Source organism: Brachycentrus maculatus, unplaced genomic scaffold (genome assembly GCF_059751285.1).
Source record: "Brachycentrus maculatus isolate JH-2025_06_01 unplaced genomic scaffold, ASM5975128v1 h1tg000221l, whole genome shotgun sequence".
NCBI classification, from domain to species: domain Eukaryota; kingdom Metazoa; phylum Arthropoda; class Insecta; order Trichoptera; family Brachycentridae; genus Brachycentrus; species Brachycentrus maculatus.
Window position 1 is genome coordinate 827,650 of NW_028280972.1, and position 15,664 is coordinate 843,313.

Consider the following 15,664-nt stretch of genomic DNA (forward strand, 5'->3'; position numbering starts at 1 on the left):
GCCAAAAATCGCTTTCTTCCCATATAATACACTGTGCGCCGTGCTGGAGGTAACCGGCTACGTAAAAATAGAATACATAGTATCCATTTACGAAATTAATGAGTTAGGGCGTTTGTGCACTACACGGAATTTTACTTTAATTTTAATTTCACTTCAATTTCATTTCACTTCAGTTAGCAAATAAAATTTCACTTCAATTTAATTTCACTTCAGTTAGCAAATAAAACGGATGATTGACTTGGATTGGCTTGTTCTTTTGTCTTTTTTTCTTTGGATCGGTGTGCTCGATCAGTGCGTGATCACGGTACGCGTAAATTCGATCACGCTAAAATTCCGTGTAGTGCTCAAGCTGCCTTAGTCTATGTCCTGTTCCATCAGATTACCATCAATTCGCTGCACTTTAAATATTAAGTGCAATAAAATACTGATTATAGTAAAAAGTTATACGTTTACAAGTTGTTAGAAAAATTGTCATTCGCAATACGTTTACTTATTTGCTTGTTTAATTTATTTATTGTTTTATATTTTTGAAATACGACAATGTTTTTTTTTATCCAATAAACAGACCATTAAGAAGTTATAATACCTCTCTTATTCATGTTAATTTGAAATATCACACGTGCTATAAGATATCATCAGAGATTTTTAGGAAATGAAATTGCTTTCCGAATCTTCTCAATTTTATTTTGGAAACTGTGTGCAAATTTGGATGAATCAACTTGTATGTATATTTTTGATTTGCGATCTTGTTATACAGCTACCTTTGTTCTCTAATTTTATTGTAGAAAAGCAATAATTTTAATTCTATGATTTAATTGAAAATTTATAGGCAGTGTGAACCTCGAGCCATTCTTAGTAAAATTTATAATAAAAAATCTATTTTTTAATTATTTTTTTTTAAAGTAGAATATCTACCAAGACTACTGTAGAACTACCATAGAATATATTCACGAAATGATTTCTTTCATATCGCAAGATTTCCAGGTAAGGTAAGACTTGATAGAGCGAATTTTCCTCCGCTAGAAGATATTTAGCTGCATGAATGTACACGCTATTGTACAGTCTCTATCCTGCAAGTCACCGTCTACTTGATCCAGTCTTGAGCGTGTTGCAAGTTTAAGATAAGTATTGACGTAATCGCAAAATTCAAAGTGTCGTATTGAGACAACTTTCCCTGGATATGGTGGATATTATGTACGAACTAGTACTCGTTTCTAGGTATGGACACAGTGTACACTTATTACACATGATTGTGTACTTAAGCAAAACTTCAACGGATATTTCTCAACCCATCTTCAAATACATCAAAGAGCCAATATTTCAGAACGTGAATATTATGGATAATTCGTAATAATCACGCCATATTTCACTTATCTTCTTGTTTTATTATTTCTGGCGAAATAGTTGAAATCACTTAAGTAAATACGATCAGATATTTGCGTTGAAATATTATATTTGCACTTCGAGTCTTATTTTGTTTACACAAACACACTCATACACACATATGTATATACATATATATATATATATATATATATATATATATATATATATATATATATATATATATATATATATATATATATATATATATATATATATATATATATATATATATATATATATATGTGTATCTAGGACAAGTCTAGACAAATAAATTTTCCCATGGTATGATTTGAAATAGTTATAACAAACGTAAAATATTTACATATTGGCCTTCTTTTATGTCAAAACCATGGTTAATATTAAACTGTGGAGGAGCGCTAATAATAAATTTCGAATAAATGGGTACAAAACCTTCATTCTAAGGTCATTCAACGCAAGTTGACCGAGGCATGATTCTCTAATGCGAACTCGTTTTCCACTTTGGGCCTTTTACTTTTTTTTTCATTCGAAAAGTTCTGTTTGCTTTTTTTTCGTGTTTGTTTCGAGTGTGTAAGTAGAATTCTTCAGTCATAAAATATGAATAACGCATCTACAAAATTTTACAATGAATTTTATTCATAAATATATTTTATCACAATGTCATATATATTGTAATAGATCAACAATAACAAAAAAGTATGAAAGTAATGTGAAAGTATGTATGAGGACGGCCGTCAGATCAGATCAATCAGAACCTAAAATCTTGTGGTGTCGAAAGTCTGCGTAATCGAAGGGCATGTATGACTAGAGTAAATAACATATGTATATAGATGGATGTGAATGAAGCCAGGAGTGTATGTCAGGACAGAAGGGTGTGGTGTTCTATCCTCTCTGCCTACTCCTGAAACGGCGTGATGATAGTAGCAGTTTTATAACAAATCATTTGCAACCACTTAAGTCATGATAGATTTTCTAATATAAATTTTCCATTTTTTGTAAAAAAATTAGGACATTTCTTGGTGCCTCTGCATTTTTTAAATGAATTAATAAAAAAAATTAACAACGGAACAACTAGATTTTTCTGTTCTTATTTTATTTGACCAGCAACCGAGTTAGTCGTTACCGACATCAGACTGATGATGTCGGTAACGACGAAAAACGGTCGTTGGTCAAATAAAATAAAAGTGGAAAAGCTACTAGTTGTTTTATTCCTATATTTATTCCCCCTTTTACTGCTATAACGATGTTATGGCACATTTTGCATTTAACATTTTTAATCCACTACATCTCATTGGCATTCATTTTATTCGCTAGCCTGAAATGACTTTAATTCGTTTCAAGCAAATGCTTGATAGAATTTCGGCGAATTCCCAAAATGTGAGAATGGTGTAGCACATTTTGCGATATTTAAAGGACATGTAATGATTTAGCCCATTTGCAGAATCGACGAGTGTGGACATGGGATATCATAATGGCCCATATCATCCGAGCCACCATGGGTAACACGTCTATGCCTACATAAATCGTATGTTCAAGTCATTTAAAATATAATACATATCGTATTAAACGACATATTTTACTTGAATTTTTTTCATTGTTTAGAGATTTTACATTAATACAGTGCTGACATTTCTTTAAAAAAATTCTTTATATTTTTCATAAAATATGCCATATTTATAAAATTAGTTAATAGGTTACTACTATTAAAAACATTACAATTTGACGATGACTTGGAGAGATTTAAAAAAAATCCTCTTCAAAATCTTAAAATAATGACAATTATATCTACGATAAGCTAGATCTATTTTGATATTTAGACATTGAATTGCTAAAATAAAACAAAATTGGTAAAATAATTTCAACTATGCCAAACTATGGCACTTAAAAAATTCATTATGTTCACATATCATATATGGAGAATCAAGCTATGGCGCTAGGTTGCACTAAATAATTTAAAGATCAATTTTTGTGCAATAATTGTATGGTCCTTAAAACAATGCGAAAATTCATTTGTATTAAGGGTGTACTGGCAAATACACAATTTAGTTAGCAATCGGCTGCGCGAGAAGGCAGACATGTCTCCAAGCTCTTTTTTTTAGAATACAATTTATTGGAATTTGTTTTTTTTTATGCACCACCCGGATGCGAAGGGGCCAGAAGGACGAAATAAGAATAAGACACGTAAAAAAACATAGACAGATTAACAAAATATTATTTGGAATGTCTTATTATTTATTTGTTATAACATGTTAAATTGGATACGATTAAATATTGGACATTTGATTCGGAAACTGTTGCGTTCGGAGCGTTGTACCAAAAGCTGCAAAATTTTAATAGCAGATGGCCATGATATCTTTCAAAGATTGCAATTTCCACTGAGTCTTTTCGATTTGAAATGTATAAAAAGTATCACGGGGTCACGTTGATAGAGTGAAGTGGATAAGGAATCAATTCGAATTATAATTCCTAACAACATTTTGAGTGAGTCCAAATATTTCTTCACATATCTGGTTTATCTCCAATTATAGGAGTTATTTTATTATTATTTTTTGACTGCTCATCAAAGATGAAGAAGAATATGGAAGTCTAAGCATTTAAGGGGCTGACGACCGTCATAGACTGGTTTAAGTGATGTCTTAACAAACGTGTAACATTCACCAATTCTACCCATTATTGACAACCACACTACTTAAATTCTATTTGATTTATTCATATAAATACAACTTTCAAGAATTTAAGTAGTGTGGTTGTCAATAATGGGTAGAATAGTGGTATGTTACACGTGTGTAAAGTGGTAAATAAAACCAGAATAGGACGTTCGTCAGCTCCGTAAATGCCCAGACTTCCAAATCCTTCTTCATCTTTGATGAGATATCAAAAAAAAATATACATTTTTTTTATTTGTTTGTTACAAAAGATTAAATTGGATTAAATTAAATATTGGATATTTGCCAGCCTATGACGGTCGTAAGCCCCGTAAATGCCCAGACTTCCATATTCTTCTTCATCTTTGATGAGATGTCAAAAAATAAAACGAATATCTCAATGCAATCACTTTTGTGGTTTTATATCGACCACAAATTTTCATTATATACATAAAATACTTATTACAAAATACATATGTATGGGCACTTACATATTAGCTGATAATTATATTCTAAAAATAACATAGGTAAAAAGTACAAACCACATTTCGAATCCCCATATCCTTAATCTAAACAGGTTTTATATTTCGTCCATTGTAAACCTCACTTTTTGTTGTCATTTAGAAGTTTATAATAATATCTAACAAAACACTCTCCTTATCAGTCATCGTTAACCAGTTAAAAAATCTTTTCGAATTTGGTAGAAGCTTTCAAAATATGTACCCATTATTATGATTACCATAAAGAAGGCACTGGGACGGCAACAGCACCACGGCATCAAATTCGAAGATCAATGAGTCAAAATAATAAGGAATCTAAATTAATTTTATGTCCGCCTCCGTAGTGTAATAGTCAGCACGCTCGGCTACCGTTCTGGAGGTCCCGGGTTCGATTCCCAGGAGGGGAAGGGGTCAAATAAATATAAGTATTTTTTTCTTTCTAATATATATTAATTATTACTCTGGACTGGTTGGTACCTGAAGCGGAGGGCTGATCACCTTTCCTTCATGTGTTAACGATGAAGATAACACTGCGTTTATATGATGCAGTGCCCTATGCACCATCGGGGGTAGATAAGGGTTTTTAAAAAATATATACAACATATTAAATAACTTTTATTCGTACAGCCATATTTTTCCATATATTCCATGCATTAAGGGCTTTTAATGACACAATATAATTATCGTTGGTCACAATTAGGTAGCTGTTTAATAGCGATAAATGCAAAGGATGGTTTATATTGTGCCCTGTGCACCAATGGGGTTTGAAGCATAAATAAATTTTATTTTAGTGGCTTTGAAAACGTACAATTTCGTGATAAGATGTACAATATGAGGTTACGTTAGTCCCCTAACTGCCTCGTACGGGAATTTACTTCACCGGGTAAAGTAGATTCCTGAAAGATCTGTTCTAATTGAAGTCCAATTCCTTGACAAGTGATTCTAGAGATAGAAGAGTTGTACCCATAATAGTTTTACTAAATCAGTTTATTGTTTCTGTTTACACGATAGATTGCAAAATTTGATGTAACAAGGATTGTCCATTACTTATTGCATTCTTTATTTTATAGATCACAATTATATGTATGTTTCGACTAATAACACGTAATTTTTTCAATTACGGTACTAAACCAATTATTCTTGTTTCATTCCAAACGAAATTATGATTTTATAATAGACATAAAAATAAATATTGACAATTGACTGCCAATTTGTTTGTTATTTTTGTTGATGGATAAAACACCATTTTATTTACCAAAAATTGATTGAAAACAATTCTAGTCATTCAATACAATGACTAACGTCATTACAATAATATACACGTAGGACATAGATTTTCCTCGAAAACTACGTCACTAAATCCTATTGGCTTATCCGTTAGAAATACCTACACATACGCATCAAAACATGTTTTTTTTAATCATTAAATCGTCTTCCATTAGTATGGATTTATATTGAATGACTATCGTTTTTGAATAAAGATTTTTGATTTTGGATAGAAATAATACTCATATAAAGGAAAAATGGCGTGACCATTTCTACAATATAAAGTCCTTAATCGCCCTCCTCCTTCAATCATCCTTAATATTTCTATGAAAGCTGCTTTAAGCATTTCACGGGCTATCGACATACCCGATGGTTCACCAAGACTGAGATTAAAGCTGTCGTGTTGAAATTGAAAAAAAATGGGAGTGATCCTAGTCCTGACGTTACTAGCATTATTGCCCTTTACACCGATTAATAATGTGTATGGAGCAGATATGGATAAGAAGTAGTAGTATTAGTTTGTTTTCGGAAATACATTATTAAATGAAATGACATCGAATAAAATATACGAAGAAAGAACATTTTTTTATTTATTGATGTTTTACATAGTAAATACAACTATTTACTAAATAAATCTAAAATTTAAAATGGATAGATTTTACCATGAAATTACTGCCGAATCAATTAATGAAAACATTGTTTTTATTAGCATTGTAATAAATTTTATGTGTCAAGAATCACAAAAGAAAGATGAATATTTTAATTTTATTATCGTTTTCGATTTCATTTCGTTTTCAACAAGTTTTCATTAATTACCCCTTGTCGTGACGTGTTTTGACTTTGACCCCATAATAAGTATGTACTATTATTATTTTGCTGAATAAAATATGAAATCCACGCCTAATTATTCCCGTATATCAAAAATATTGTACTCATTTGTTAATTTCAAACAAGTTGATAGTTTGTGACGTTTGTTTGGTGTCATGAAGATCAAGGGAATGAGGTAAATTGCTCGATCGTATTCAGCGAATTTATTGATCGTATATTGCGAGTATATTACAAGATTTATGATTATTGTGCCACACAGTCATACGAGATTTTAAGCCTTTGTTATCATAGTTATATTATAATATCAACAAACTTATTATTGGCTCTTCAATAGACATGAACCTCTTTAGACCGAGGACGCAACGTGTTGATGTGTTATATTTTTTTGTTTTGTTTTTCTTTTAATTCGATACTATTATTTGTGTTTTATATGGATTTATTAATGTTTGGTTATTTGCCTACTATATTCACCTGTTAACAAAGTCAAATTGTCTAAAACATTCCTATGAAACTTATATTTTAAGTTATTGTTTGGCAACATTGGTTTAAAATATTAAAACCAATGTTGCCAAACATCCTAATTGATATCCATGTTTCTTCAAAAATAAAAAAAACCTTAAATACTCTATATATATATATATATATATATATATATATATATATATATATATATATATATATATATATATATATATATATATATAAATATAAATATATATATATATATATATATATATATTTATATATATATATATATATATATATATATATATATATATATATATATATATAAATATATATATATATATAAATATATATTTATTTATTTATTAAAAGGTACCAACTTAGGCTTAATTTTGAAAAATTAACATGTGTTAATCTGTTTTCATGTATCTTTGGAGCTGATTTGCTTAAAAAGGGATCTGGTAAGTACATAAGCTGATTGATACAGGTGAGGTGATGTAAACGTAAAAAATATTAAGTTTGAATGTTTATTACTAGTGATAAAACTTGAAACTATCACGTAAACCAATAAAGAAATATGGAATTAATAAAAAGGTATATTCAAAGGAAAAACGCAATAAACTTAGGATTGATAGTATGGGCGTATGCATAATTTTATGTTTAATACACATTTAGATATTGAATGTCGTCGTTGGTTACTCAATATAACCGATAAATATGTATATCTACATTTATTCTTTTAAAAAATCTCAAAAATACTATCATATATGGTAAGTATGATGACGTATTTTTATATGTTTATTTTATAGGAAATGTGAACCAATGAAATAAAACTTGTTATGAATATAATGTATTCTTTAATAATTTATTTCGACTAAGATCTTTCTCTTGAAAGAAAATATATCGGGAATATCTAGTAACTGTATTTTATTATTACTTGATGTTGAAATAATGGTCAATCAAAGTTTAACCTATGTAAGGCGTTTCCTGAAAGAATAATTCTTAACTACTTTTATGTACATATGTAAAGATAAGGAATATGTAGATATTTAAGAGTATCTGCATTTTTAAATTTTTGAATAACCAGAGAGTTCGTTTAACCGCGATGTTTTTCCTAACTATGAGTATTTCAATGTTTTAGAATTAGTACATAAACCCTGACGATGAAAAGGTTCTTGCCGAAACCGGTTTGAAAAAGTGTACAAATAAAAAGTGGTTAAAACAAAGTTGTTTTATTTTACAAAGTTTATAAAATATGACACAAAGTATCTGCGGAAAACATTTAAGAAAAGAGATTTTTTTCGTCTCCTCAATCGAGAAACCGGTAAATTGAGAGTCTGCTGTATCTACAAATTAGGTAAACAGACGTTTTTTTTAGTTATGACACTAGCAATATTATCAGAAAACTTTTACCATGATTAATGACATGGTATCATGGAATAACGATGCTATATTAATAGTTTACCATTATGATGGTGAATCCCATTTTTACTAAACCTATACGTACACCATATTAAACCTATACGTATATCAATGATTTACTAGTTTTCGTGAACTTATAAAAAAATTCAAGTTACGTATATAGTTAATGAATTTTATCATAAACAACTCGAATGAAGTAACGAACTGATAGTTATATAAAGAACATTAATCTGCACATTTACGCTATAAATTATTTGAATATACGAGGTCTGCCACTTTCACATATCGACAAGGTAATTATATTAATTTTATCACACTAAGGTCGAAATTATTTATCCGAAACGTTCATACATTTTTTTGACATCTCAACATAAATGAGAAAGATTATAGAAGTCTGGGCATTTACGGGGCTTACGACCATCGTAGGCTGGTTTAATTGATCACTTTACACACGTGTCACATTAACCAATTCTACCCATGATTAACAATATTCATATTCTTGGAACTTGTGGATATATTGAATTATCTTGATACATAGTTCTTGAACTCGAAAGGCTTCACAAGATACTCTATGATGGGACGATGCAAGCTTTTTATTAAGCAGAAACTCATTCATTTGTATGTAAGGTCCGAATCTTGGATTTATATTAACGTAGTTGAGTAACGCTAGAAAATACCATTTTCATTTCTTATTTAAGCTTATAATTTGACAAGTGAATTTATTTATATAGAAAAATAACTCCTAATTGGAGATAATCCAGATTTGTGAACAAGTATTTGGACACACTCAAAATGTTGTGCATTAGTTTATGAGCATAAGGCTTAGATCTATTTATTGTGTTAGGACAATAAGTTGTATTTTGTATTAAAAATAAAAGAAGATAGTTAAAATAATGAAGAAAAAACGCATGGGTCAACGTTGTGTTAGTTCTGGATATTTATTTTGAAGTTTACAGTTATATACAGTAAAACTTATAAACGATACACAGAATATATAAATATATAAAATCCTTTGGAAGCTTCTGCTGATATTCAATTTAGTAATTCAAATTCTATGATATTACCGGTATATCGATAAAATATAAAGGTAAAAGCTGTCTATCGGTATTACCATTTTTTAGTATCAAACACTAAATATGATAAAAGCAGAATAAAATTATCATTATGATATGAACCAACAAATTTAAATAAAAATATTAATGCCAAATACCGTCAGGAATTCTACTAAAAAAAGTGGTTTTCTCATTCTGTCTAAAATTTGTCTAATTTGTATTGTAATATTTTCTGCATTATTTCATCGATGGAACACAAGTAATAAAAAGTAACGCAAAGTATTGTATTGTTTTATTCTCAACACCGACAAATAGTAGTAATCAGATTGAAAACGAAGATGTTTAACACTGTTTACTGAAAAAGCGGTAAATATAAATTTATTTACCAATATTTTGGTAATGGAATACGACCACCTTTGTATTTTGTGGAATATGACTATAATAACGGTAACAAAATGATTACCAATTGGTAAGAATAAACAAGTAAATTCACTACCTGAGTAAAATCAAGAATTAAAATCATACACCTAAGTAACTACACTGCTAACTTAGAATCAATGAAATGTATAAACTCATGCCTCTAGCGAGATAGCGAGTGTTTTTGCCTAGAATTTTCACTCACGAATTACATGAAATTGTAGTAATTTTGAACATAAAGAGTAAATCCACTCACAAGTAGGCAAAGGCTATGAAATTTATAAAGTTGAAGCCTGAGTAGGGACATGATAAACGGTGTTGCATAAGCCGTAGCTAGATTTCAGAGTCACTTGGACGTTAGGTAATTCAAAAAATATATATACCAATTGGTGTACACCAAACATTGATGCATACATCCCATCGTCGGAATAAATTTTCAAAATATTTTAAAGACTTTTCAAACAAAATGTTTGAAAATGTTCGTAATGTTTTGAATATTTCGTTATATTATCGATTCATTTTTCATATTTGTATTTACGATCTGGCAGAACAAGACGCTTGCAAGTCTGCCTGAGGTTATGCATGTTTAAAACATTTTTTGACAAAAAAAGAATGACCGGGTATAATACCCGCCATGCGTAGTTGCTTTTACAAACGTTTTTTACCTGTATCTTTTCTTGATGGGAAACATGTTTTCGCTTAAGTTTTTTTTGGAATTTTATAAAATGAATTAACGTCATATAACGTACAGTTTTAAGTAATATTTTTCACTAAAATGAAATGCACTGTGAAAATTCGTAACGAGTCTGCAGTGTAAGGTGTGCATAAACATAAATACGTTTAATTGATTAGGCAGTCACTTTGTGGTAAAATCACAATAGATTTGAAGAAAAAGTGGTATTTACGCAATAAAACTTAAATCAATAATAGTTATGTTTCCGCCATGAAAACATTTTTCGTAATGATTTTTATTTAGAAAAATATTTTTAGAAATCAAATACACCAACGTTTTACGTATATTAAATTTGTTAGATTACGTTTATGCAAATATATATTTTGTTTATTCAATTGTTATATTTGTGCTCTTATAGTAAAAAAAATATAAACATTTTTTTATCGGTCAGCCTAAGAAGCTTGTGTTAAAAAATATAAAGTTGAAGGAGAGTCGAACCTAGCATCTCCGACTTATAGTTTGCGACACCAAACACGGGAACACACGAACTCGGTACATATTTTTATTTTTAAATCTAGTCGGTACAACTTTTAAACGTCCTATTGAGATTAATCGAACAGATTCGCAGTCCAGCGTCTACCCAAACATGTTACGGCGCTCGTCTGATTTATACTCAAAAGCTCGTATTGGAATTATACATTCTTGCCCTGAGGCGTTCAGAACTTACTGAAATGGTACTTTTTGACAACGAGATTATTATTATTAGAAAGCTATTGAAAAAAAATATTAATCTATATTATTACTAGTTGAATTGCGTAAGACCAAATGCCTATTAGTGTTTATTGGATCACTGGTAAAAGCATTATATAAACACTATCTTATATAACATCAATTCGTAATTAATTTTATGTAAAACATTGTAGCAGCACAGTCAGGTAACAAAACGAAAAAAAAGCAAAAAATATAATCAAATATAAAATGTTACATGTATGTGGGCGTGCGAGTTTTTATTTATATATTTTATTTATTATTCATAAAAAAATATATATCTGTTTCGTTCTGCGAAGAGATTGTCAATCTGTTTTGAAATAAAACAATTACACAAATGTAAATATTTAAGCTTAAAAATCGTTTTATGTTGTTAATATTATTTTTTATATTTTTTATGTAGTGTTTTGTTTAAAATAAATTCAGAACCATTGTTGTCTTAACGTATACGAGGAAATCAACCTACATAATTATTTATGTAATAACGGTATTATTATTCTTGAATTAATAAGTGAATTTAGAAGCAAATTATTAATATTTATATTATTGTTATTTTGGATAGATGGTGATACACTGGATTTTTAAATATTGTATGATATAGACACCTATGTGTCTCACCTGAAACGAAGCATATATCGTTTTTTATGTCAGAAGATAGAATTCTGTAAAATAGAGTCTGAGACTTCCAGAGCTTTACGACCTGGCAGAATCTCACATACGTCCTACATCAGAGCATATTCTAAATTGTTTAAAAATTAATTCAATATGGATGTTCAATAATGGGCAGAATAGTGAACGTTACACATTTGTACAAAGTGATCACTTAAGTCAGATCCAGAGATCTGGAATGCTATGACTTCCTTGTTCTTTCTTATAAAAAATGTTAGATGCTTCGTCTCAGTCATCAATTGTATATGTTAAATGAAAAATGTGATTTTAATGGAAAAAATATAGATGGAACATTTAGACTTTATTTCAATACAATAAATGCAAAACAAATAGTCTAAATAATTACAAAAGGTAATAAAACTGTACGTGAATTTTACAAACTGGATGCAAGTTTTTTTTAGGAATATAAGAAAATCTTTTATAGGAAAGTACTAATATCCTTAAATAAATACCATCAATATATATATATATATATATATATATATATATATATATATATATATATATATATATATATATATATATATATATATATATATATATACATATATATATATATATATATAGTGCATAAAAAGATTTAAACCAAAAATATCCTTAAACATTATTTTACTATGAAATTTAGTTCCAATTTATTTTAAAACCTATGCTACCTACAATTATTATAAATGTTAGCAAATTTGTAATAAAATAATACAACAAATCATTTTAAGTCAGTCTTAAATATTATATCGCTCACTCCTTTCAAGAACGTCATAAATCAAAAATCGTCAATTTTCAGTTGTACATGTTTTCGGAATGTCCAGAAAATATACTATATCCCAGCAAAAGAGGCATATTTTTAACTTAATATTTACCCGTTACAGGGCAGAAAATGTTGTTTTTGCATTTTGAAGAAAATGTATTGTGTTATTATTTTTATAATTAAATCAAATATTTTGCAAATGTAGAAAAAACCTTCAGGTTTTACCTAAAAAGATCTGTTGCACAGTAAAAAGTTCAATAAGTGGTTTCATATTTATTTTTAATACATTGTGTTATATTTTTAAACATTAAAATCGTTCTCCTGAAAAATCAAGTATTTTGATTTATGACGTTCTTGAAAGGAGTGAGCGATATATCAAATAAACATTTTACTTTGATTAGGTTCTAAAAGATTTTCAAAAGCGACAAATGAATAAGTATATTTCTTTAAAAAATGTATATTATGCACTCTATCTAGAAATCTGTACGTAAAATTTAGTGTAACTGATCTTAAAAAACTAAAATTAATACTGGATTACAAACGATAAATCACATTCTTGACTTCACTTGGTTTTTTTTTAGTTACATATATTTTTAATTCATAAATGAAGGTAAAATTTGTATATTTGATAGAACTGTAGGATTTTAATGTAATTTTTCGATATTTAATGTTCAAATTTTAAGTTATTTAACAATTTTACAATCGGTGAATAACTTTAGGAAATTTGAAGAATATTGGGTCACAAAACAAAGTCTTTTTATTTGTCAAAATATTATATCAATATGATCCACAAAGTTAATGCTTTCAATATTCAAAACATAAAAACTTTTCTGTCATGTCTGAAAGAAGCTAATTGTTAAAACATGTGAAGTAATATGGTTTGTAGAATAAAATATTCATTTTGTATTACTTTGAGCAATATTCAGATCGGACTGCATTTTAAAATGAAGAGATTGCGGTAAAAATATTTTTAGTATTGCCATCAATGAAACTCGCGAACGTCTTGATCACTGAACAAAACCGGTGTACGATCTACATGGACATATGTTTGTATATATTATACATATGTACGTACATTAACTTGTTCAATTTAAAAAATAAAAAAAACAGGGGCCAATATTTTACGAAATATCGGATTAGTCAATGTAATGAAAATGTAGGATAATTATTAGTGTTTGTATTAAAATATTACATTGAGTTTTATTGCATCTTGTCCTTCAAAAGCCAACCGATTATTATAAATGATAGCGCTGTTACTAGTAGTTTAGACGAACGTAAATAATACTCTGGTACAAATACATCTCACAAAGTAAATGAGCGAATCGAATGGCATTATAAATTCATGTTTACTAATTGCACAAGCAAGGCGATCACTTAAATAAGAAATACCTGTAGATTCAGTAATCCTGGTCGTTTTCCCCGATAATTCAATTACATACCTACCTATCAAGTTGAACTTTTGCATTTAGTAAATTAAGAATTAAGATTTATAAACATAAAAGGATTTATTATAAGTCATATTTTTGTCACAATGATGTTCCAAGAAAACGTGTAGATGAAAATCTACAATGAGGAAAAAATAGGACTCGTCATATTAAAGGTAATATTTATAAAATTATCCTGATATAAATGAGTAAAGAGTTATGTAGGGATTATATGTATTGGTCAAATTATAAGCTTAAATAATAAAAATGAAAATGGTATTATCTGACGTTTCTCATGTGTGTGATTATAATCCAGGATTCGGATCTCACATACTAATATAAGAGTTTCTGCTTAATAAAAAGCTTCTTTACATCTCACCAATAGATGTCTCTAGTGAAGTTCTAGTGATTCAAGAACAAGGTTTCTAAATTGGTTCATATATACGGAACTTCCAAGAATTTGAGTAGTGTGGTTGTCAATAATGGGTAGAATTGGTGAATGTTACACGTGTGTAAAGTGATCACATAAACCAGCCGATGACGGTCGTCAGCCCCGTAAATGCCCAGACTTCCATATTCTTCTTCATCTTTGATGAGATGTCAAAAATAATATGTATTTATATTTTTTAAGTACAAAAATACCTTGTCCATCCATATTCACAGAACTTATTAAAATTATATTATTTTAAAAGGAATTTTGGAATGGCTTTTATTCTCAATATTATTGTTATGCTTGTTTCATTTTCCGATATTCAAAGTTGTTACTTTTGTTGCAGTTTAAATACTAATAATATTTTTGTATATGTATATGTAATGTGTATTTTTTCTATTATTTGTATGTATATGTATGATATGTATATAAATATGAAAATATGTAACTGTCCTTAAATGAGTTTTGTATAAAACACACGGCAATATTGAAGACATGTATACCTCCTTCAATATTTTTGAAATAAAAATAAAAATAATAACCAAGAACTAAATGCAAAATATTATTGATATTTTTGCTGCAACATCATGTTGCCGCTTATTTCAATGGAAATGAAAAGGATGTGCATAAATAATTATAAATTATTTATTTTTTATAATATTTGTGACATAAGTGCATTAATTTGTTTTATTTAGATATTCGTACTTATCGTACGCGGTAAGTATAAATATCAAAAGAAAACGCATTTATATAGCAGTTTTCTTCTGTATACAATAAAATCAAGTGAATGCATTGCAATACAAGAAAAAACAAAAACATTTTCTCACTCACCGTTAAGTTGATATCCGAATTCTGAAGGTAGCCGGCAACTTTCACCACTAAAGTGTAGCTTAGAGCTATCGGTTCGAAGATGCAGTGTTAGCGCAACGAGAAATAGCAATATGGACACGAAGCGGTGTACACAGTCGCTCGGAGGCCTGCTGGTCGCAGAATAC

General features: G+C 28.8%; 1 protein-coding gene across 1 annotated transcript in view; it reads right to left on the reverse strand.

Annotated features, from left to right (window-relative positions):
• Nucleotides 1-15,664, reverse strand: part of LOC148306882 (putative fatty acyl-CoA reductase CG5065) — a 34,811-nt gene extending 19,147 nt beyond the window's left edge. The window contains exon 1 of the mRNA XM_088264208.1: nucleotides 15,501-15,664. The gene's annotated coding sequence lies outside the window, so the exon portion shown is untranslated. The remainder of the gene's footprint in view (nucleotides 1-15,500) is intronic.